Source organism: Coregonus clupeaformis, unplaced genomic scaffold, assembly GCF_020615455.1.
Source record: "Coregonus clupeaformis isolate EN_2021a unplaced genomic scaffold, ASM2061545v1 scaf3909, whole genome shotgun sequence".
NCBI classification, from domain to species: domain Eukaryota; kingdom Metazoa; phylum Chordata; class Actinopteri; order Salmoniformes; family Salmonidae; genus Coregonus; species Coregonus clupeaformis.
In genome coordinates, this window is record NW_025537363.1 from 1 (window position 1) to 7,500 (window position 7,500).

The 7,500-nt window shown below is 42.3% G+C and overlaps 1 pseudogene; it reads left to right on the forward strand.

The window, feature by feature from the left end:
• The first annotated feature begins 5,712 nt into the window (after nucleotides 1–5,712).
• The window catches only part of LOC123481097, a 2,676-nt pseudogene continuing 888 nt past the window's right edge, over nucleotides 5,713–7,500 (forward strand).

Here is a 7,500-nt window from a genome sequence, read left to right on the forward strand (position 1 = left end):
TTATAGACAGATAGGGGGGTAGAGAGAGAGAATGAATCTGTAATCTGTATACTGTGGGGTTGGCATAGCAACTGCCTTTCCAACCATTATTCCTCTATCTGTTGTATTATTCACTCCCTCTATCACATCATTTTCACACCATATCTGACATATGCTTCAGAAGTGTGGCTTAACCTTTCCAATACAAAGCACCCAAATCACTTTTTCGCAAGGTTTCTACACCAATTTCTCCATCTTTCTTGCAGATCCCTAACCTTTATGGAGGGCATCGGTATCCCCCTCCCTCTTTCTGTCTTTCCCAATTTCTCTCTTGATCACTCACCTCTCCCCACCTCTCTCTGGGCCTGCCCTCTCCCTCTGGGCCTGCCCTCTCCCTCTGTCCACTGATTGTCTCCGCCCTAGTTTGTCCTCTCTCTCTCTCTCTCTCTCTCTCTCTCTCTCTCTCTCTCTCTCTCTCTCTCTCTCTCGCTCTCTCTCTCTCTCTCTCTCTCTCTCTCTCTCTCTCTCTCTCTCTCTCTCTCTCTCTCTCTCTCTCTCAATTCAATTCAATGTCAATGTAAGGGCTTTATTGGCATGGAAAACGTATGTTAACATTGCCAAAGCAAGTGAAGTAGATAGTAAACAAAAGTGAAATAAACAATAAATATTAACAGTAAACATTACACTCAGAAGTTCCAAAAGAATAAAGACATTTCAAATGTCATATTATGTATATATACAGTGTTGTAACAATGTGCAAATGGTTAAAGTACAAATGGGTAAAGTCGGATGGACAGCGGCGTCCCTTGATGCGTCACTGTCCTCTTCCTGGGATGTCTCTCTCTCCCTGTGACCCTCAACCTTTCCCCGAGGCTTTTATTTTGGTCGCTGGACCCGCCACTCTCCCCAGAGCATCCTCGCTCCACGCTCCTGTATAGCCCTCCTCTTCTCCCCCCTCTCTCTCTCTCTCTCTCTCTCTCTCTCTCTCTCTCTCTCTCTCTCTCTCTCTCTCTCTCTCTCTTTCTCTCCCAAGCTGTGAATTCAGTGACATCTCCTCGCTTTCTCCATACCTCTCTGCCCGTCACCGTTAATGTCCGGAAGTTTTGCCCTCATCTTCTCCATTACCATGACAGTCATGGCATGACTACGGTCGGTCGGCGACATCGGTTGGCGATGAGGCTCTGGCTGTGATACAGGGAAGGAGAGTTGACATATGGCAGGTGCCATAATAGTTTAGAAATCCGTTGGAATCGTACCCCAGACGACATGATGCGCTTTACTATCTGCAATATTCCTTAATCGCAAAGAAGATTATTAGGCTACAGGGAGAAAAGGTGCTGTCACATTTCATAATCTTCTCCTACACAACACAATTCCACGCGCGCGTTATCCCCTCATCCGGTTAGAGCGCATAGGCTTAATAGCCTATTAAGAAAAAGCACAATATGGAAAACGCATGAGAGTGTGTATAGCCCTACACTGTGCATAATCATAGGCTAATGGTTGAAAACAAGATAATTACTTAGATAATATGCTATGACATCAAAACTCCTAAGGCTGGTTGAGGTAGCCTTTGTGAAGGAAAGAGTAGGCTGTAACGCCATGGCTATACTATCCTATCAGCCTATAGGCATGGCTCAATCTAATAACATTTATTTAAGCGCTTATTTGTTTTGTGCCTATAAATGGGCCTGCAATCTGAAGATAGGCTATAGCCCTATCATAAGCATCATGCACTATAGGCTTATCATAAGCATCATGCACTATAGCCCTATCATAAGCATCATGCACTATAGCCCTATCATAAGCATCATGCACTATAGCCCTATCATAAGTATCATGCACTATAGCCCTATCATAAGCATCATGCACTATAGCCCTATCATAAGCATCATGCACTATAGCCCTATCATAAGTATCATGCACTATAGCCCTATCATAAGCATCATGCACTATAGCCCTATCATAAGCATCATGCACTATAGCCCTATCATAAGCATAATGCACTATAGCCCTATCATAAGCATCATGCACTATAGCCCTATCATAAGCATAATGCACTATAGCCCTATCATAAGCATCATGCACTATAGCCCTATCATAAGCATCATGCACTATAGCCCTATCATAAGCATCATGCACTATAGCCCTATCATAAGCATAATGCACTATAGCCCTATCATAAGCATCATGCACTATAGCCCTATCATAAGCATCATGCACTATAGCCCTATCATAAGCATCATGCACTATAGCCCTATCATAAGCATCATGCACTATAGCCCTATCATAAGCATCATGCACTATAGCCCTATCATAAGCATCATGCACTATAGGCCTATCATAAGCATCATGCACTATAGCTCTATCATAAGCATCATGCACTATAACACTATCATAAGCATAATGCACTATAGCCCTATCATAAGCATCATGCACAATAGCCCTATCATAAGCATCATGCACTATAGCCCTATCATAAGCATCATGCACTATAGCCCTATCATAAGCATCATGCACTATAGCCCTATCATAAGCATCATGCACTATAGCCCTATCATAAGCATCATGCACTATAGCCCTATTATTAGCATCATGCACTATAGCCCTATCATAAGCATCATGCACTATAGGCCTATGTAGGCTTAATATGACTCTTGATGTAGGCTATCAGCAGGGGTGTAAAATATTTAAGTAAAAATACTTTAAAGTAATATACCTACTTAAGTCGTTTTAGGGGGTATCTGTACTTTACTCTACTATTTATATTTTTTACTTTTACTTTACTACATTCCTGAAGAAAATAATGTACTTTTTACTCCATTCATTTTCCCTGACACCCAAAAGTACTTATTACATTTTGAATGGTTAGCAGGACAGGAAAATGGTCCAACTGATGCACTTATCAAGAGAACATCCCTGGTCATCCCTACTGCCTCTGATCTGGCTGACTCACTAAAATAAAATGCTTCATTTGTAAATTATGTCTGAGTGTTGGAGTGTGCTTCTGGCTATCGGTAAATAAAAAAAGAAAATTGTGCTGTCTGGTTTGCTTAATATAAAGAATTTGAAATGATATATACTTTTACTTTTGATACTTAAGTATATTTTAGCAATTGCATTTACTTTTGATACTACTTAAGTATATTTAAAACCAAATACTTTTAGACTTTTACTCAAGTAGTATTTTACTGGGTGACTTTCACTTTTACTTGTCATTTTCTATGAAGGTTTCTTTACTTTAACTCAAGTATGACAATTGGGTACTTTTTCCACCACTGGCTATCAGATAGGTGGGCTAACAGCCGCTCCTCGGTCAAACTCTGATAGGGAATAGGTCTATTATTACACGTCTCTTAAGTGTCCTGTGTCGCTCTGCAAACTCAGCACCTTCATTTCCCTGTCTTATATCGGACTGATCACGGACAATTTACCCCGCGAGAAGGTAGACTCCAGCTCCCCTAAGTGACCCCAGTCAGAGACCGCAGGAGACTTACCGGAGGCAGCCGGCGGCCTCATCCGCCCACTTAACAGAGGTGTGCCCCTCCATATCTCCCACTGTCTTGACTATTGAGCTCTCTTTGTTGTCTTTGTTTACTAGTGAACAATGAACTGTTGTTGAGCAATGACCCGTTTTTTCAGCATTCAATTAGGCCTATCTTAATCTTCTAACTGTTATAGGCCAATTTCTATTTTGCCCTGTTTATCAAAAGTGTTGGAAAAACTTGTCAATAATCAACTGACTGGCTTTCTAGATGTCTATAGGATTCTCTCTGGTATGCAATCTGGTTTCTGCTCAGGTTATGGATGTGTCACTGCAACCTTAAAGGTCCTAAACGATGTCATCATCATTGATTCTAAGCAATGTTTTGCTGCTACCCCAAGGCTCGATCCTAGGCCCCATGCTCTTCTTAATTTACATCAACAATATAGCTCAGGCAGTAGGAAGCTCTCTCATCCATTTATATGTAGATGATACGGTCTTATACTCAGCTGGCCCCTCCCCGGATTTTGTGTTAAACACTCTACAACAAAGCATTCTTAGTGTCCAACAAGCTTTCCCTGCCCTTAACCTTGTTCTGAACACCTCCAAAACAAAGGTCATATGGTTTGGCAAGAAGAATGCCCCTCTCCCCACCGATGTGATTACTACCTCTGAGGGTTTAGAGCTTGAGGTAGTCACCTCATACAAGTACTTGGGAGTATGGCTAGATGGTACACTGTCCTTCTCTCAGCACATATCAAAGCTGCAGGCTAAGGTTAAATCTAGACTTGGTTTCCTCTCTCGTAATCACTCCTCTTTCACCCCAGCTGCCAAACTAACCCTGATTCAGATGACCATCCTACCCATGCTAGATTACGGAGACGTAATTTATAGATTGGCAGGTAAGGGTGCTCTTGAGCGGCTAGATGTTCTTTACCATTCGGCCATCAGATTTGCCACCAATGCTCCTTATAGGACACATCACTGCACTCTATACTCCTCTGTAAACTGGTCGCAAGACCCACTGATTGAAGCTTATTTATAAAACCCTCTTAGGCCTCACTCCTCCCTATCTGAGATACCTACTGCAGCCCTCATCCTCCACATACAACACCCGTTCTGCCAGTCACATTCTGTTAAAGGTCCCCAAAGCACACACATCCATGGGTCGCTCCTCTTTTCAGTTCGCGGCAGCTAGCAACTGGAACACTGGACAGTTTTGTCTCCATCGCTTCATTCAAAGATTCAATCATGGACACTCTTACTGACACTTGTGGCTGCTTGGCGTGATGTATTGTCCTCTCTACCTTCTTGCTCTTTGTGCTGTTGTCTGTGCCCAATAACGTTTGTACCATGTTTTGTGCTGCTACCATGTTGTGCTACTGCCATGTTGTGTTGCTACCATGCTGTTGTCATGTTGTGTTGCTACCATGCTGTGTTGTCATGTGTTGCTGCAATGCTATGTGGTTGTCTTAGGTCTCTCTTTATGTAGTGTTGTGGTGTCTCTCTTGTCCTGATGTGTGTTTTGTCCTATATTTTATTTATTTATTTTTAATCCCAGCCCCTGTCCCCGCAGGAGGCCTTTTGCTTTTTGGTAGGCCATCATTGTAAAAAAGAATTTGATCTTAACTGACTTACCTAGTTAAAAAAAAAAGGTTAAATAAAAAATCAAATGGATTTGACAGCGTTTGTTGACATTAGCCTAAAGGTTGTGAGTATAACCGACATAGGCCTATTGGTTTTTAACCTGTAGCTGTCTAATTCTGCCCGACAAAATAAGACTTGTCTATTGTTTTTGTTTATTGTAAAAACAATACAATAAAATATGAGAAAACAAGACGTATTTTTGTTCAATAAAAAAAAGAACGTGTTCATCTATGCTCACGAGCTGCTGAATAATAAATACACATTTGTGTATAGGCTACTCCAAGAACGAATGAAGGCTGTAGGCTATAAGACACAGTTTCCCGGAGAACTGTGAGCAAATGTAACAGTTGCATTACATAAGCTAGTATAATATTAGCCTATATGATCATGATCCATAATAGTGTAATATCATTTCTATTCGCTTTTTTATTATAGGGATCAACGGTAAAATAACGTTTGGATGGCTTGATAAACATTTATTTGTAGTTTTTCTTGTCTTCATTATTACCCAGTGACTGTCCAATGAGAATAACAGGGAGGAGTGGAGGCGGAGAGCGAGAGCAAGCGAGAGAGAGTGAAGTTGAGAGAGACGGATTCGGAGAGACAGTGTGAGCGATAGAATGAGTGAGTGAGCTAAAGGAAGAGTTGCATAGTAAATCATATTTATCATTTATAGGCTACCTTTCTCCGTTTAGCATAGCATGTTTGCATGTAGATGTCGAGTAGTCTAGCGATTAAGTTGTTTTATATAGTGAGAATGCTGAAGGAGATTTTCATATCAACAGTAGGTTCATCATAATATAATCATGAAAGATTATTCAGTTCGTTCATTTTTAAGGACATTGGAAATAATCGATATGCGTGTCATCTATTCATTGATCCCTGGACTGACGGAAATAAAGACTGATTGATTTTTACAACGGTAAATTGAGAGAAGGAAGCATCCAGCACAGAAGGAAGGGAGGGAACCAGTGAATTATTTGGGAGAAATCAAGGCGCTCTGTCTCCTGTGAGGACCTGTCGCTGGTCTAGCACATAGAAGGGAAGCGAAAGATGATGGAATGGCCGTGACAACATGAAAAAGAAAAAGTGTGCGGATCTATTTTCATCCAGCCATTGATTCAACAAGACTGACCTGGGGGACAGAGACGGAGGGAGAGAAGGTAGGAGGAGGAAGAGAGAGAGAGAGAGAGAGAGAGAGAGAGAGAGAGAGAGAGAAAGAGAGAGAGGGGTTTTGAGGAGAGGAAGACAGAGAATGCATGGTGTTGGGTGTGAGATAATCTGTGAGATTTTTAGGAAGGTAGTTTAAGAATGAATAAATAAAAGTGAATTGAAAGATCCTTGCCATGTACATTTTACATTTACATTTTAGTCATTTAGCAGACGCTCTTATCCAGAGCGACTTACAGTTAGTGCATACATTATTTTATCGAACCCACAACCCTGGCGTTGCAAACACCATGCTCTACCAACTGAGCTACATCCCCTGTAAGCTATAGCATACATATAAACACATATTTGGCTGAAGCATGCATTCTAGGGAACCAGTATTCAACTGTGTGCTCAATAAAGCAAATACTTTGAAAATAATAATTAATGAAACAATAATGATCGGATTTGCCTTGTATACATCCAGATAATTTGCTATAGTCTATCCTATCTGAATGTAGCACAGATATGACAGAAATTGGTGGAAGGTGGGAGAAAGAGAGAGAGAGAGAGAGAGAGAGCGAGAGAGAGAAAGAGAGCGAGAGAGAGAGAGGAAGAGGGAGGGGGAGGGGCAGGGGGAGATGTGAGGATGACATGGAGAGTTGACTCAGTGCAGTAGGGAAGTCAAAATTCTCTCCTAAACTTCATCAATTCTCTATCAAACATTCTCATATCCCTCAGTACTCCCCTCCCTTACCTCTTCCATCCCTCTCTCTTCTTCTCCTTTACCCCCCCACACTACTAATTTCAACTTCTCATCCATCATGTGCTCCCTCTCTTCCACGCCTCCCTTCCTCCATCTCTCTCTTCCTTCCTCTCTCCATTGCACTCATAATTAAACCCCATCTCTCTTCTAATTCTCATTTTTCTTCTGTACTTCTCTTTCCATTTTTCTCTCTCCTATTCCTCCCTCTGTCTCTCCGTTAGGTAGAAGAGTGGCCTGTCGCCCTCCGGCCCCCACCATGGAGCCCCCTCCCTCTCTGAGCTTGACTCTCTTGGGAGGCAGTGAGGACGAGGACCCGCGGTTCCCCCTGCCACTGAGTGGAATCTCCCACTCCTCCATGACCGGCAACTACCCGGGATCAAACCACTCCAACCACAGGGGGGGATCCAGCCTGGACCGGCTGAATGGGTCCCCCACCACGCCTAACATGCCCCAGGCCTCCCTCCCCAAACTGCCT